Genomic DNA, 1,088 nt, shown 5'->3' on the forward strand with positions numbered 1-1,088 from the left:
ATATTAATTCATTAAAATTATGGTATTTCTTGGACTGTGTTCTCACGGGGGGAACCGGAAGGAGTACAGAAAGGGGAAACTCTAATCAGAATATTCTGTATGTGAAAAGATTCTACTTTCAATAAAAGAGGGGGTTGTGGATCTTCAGAACAATCTTACAGTCAGTTAAAATAAAGCCAGGTGGCACACCTCAAAGCTCGGTTTCGAATTACCTAGAAACGATAGCGTCTATACTACTAGCTCCCTGCTAGTCTGCTAGTTTCATAATCGTGACCACTTTCCAGGCCTCAGTTCACGACAGTCAATTTCTTCTGAAATTAATGAACATAACGAAGATTAAGATAGTCTGGGGGGTCCTCCCTAGACTCAAGGCCAATTCTTTCTTCTGCTTGGAAGCATTTGATTCAACTTCTTTATTGCTCTCCTTCTGTAATGGAAGAGTGCCAAACTTATCTGTCCTGGAATTTCTAAGGAACGAAGAGAGATGTTAACCAAATGTTTAGCACAGAAAATGGGTCAAGTAACAACTATGTGACAGGACTGTTTGGAGCTCTCTTTGGAACATCTTTTGAGCTTGACCTTCCTCTGATGCTCTCCTTGGCAAATTCAGTTATATTGCGTCAGTGTACATAAAGAAGCAACAAGATATGATGTGAATGATTAGGGAACTATTTTTTTTTTTAAAAATAGCTAATTATTTAAATTGGGAATGAGACCCACTGATGGTGTGTTGCTGATGAAAGCGGTTACAAATGACTGCATAGCAGCATAGGAACACATAGAGACTTTACTTCATTTAAGGAGTTCCATGACCCTTGACATAGCTGTTGCACTCATGAACTCGGTGCAGCTGTTATTGTCTGCACATAACCTACACATGATGAGGCCTTTTATTTGAACAGGAAGAAGCCCATAAAGACACACTCTCCTTGTGGAACACTTGGCAAATAATGCTAGAAAGGATGGGAAATATTATTTTCTTCGGTGGCATAGCCAATAATTAGTTATCCTCGCCCTGGTAAATAGCCTCTGACCTATGCTTGGGAAAGTGTGCCAGCTAGTTTTTTTTTTTGAACTTTATTTTTTTT

This window comes from Microtus ochrogaster, chromosome 10 (assembly GCF_000317375.1).
Source record: "Microtus ochrogaster isolate Prairie Vole_2 chromosome 10, MicOch1.0, whole genome shotgun sequence".
Taxonomy (NCBI): domain Eukaryota; kingdom Metazoa; phylum Chordata; class Mammalia; order Rodentia; family Cricetidae; genus Microtus; species Microtus ochrogaster.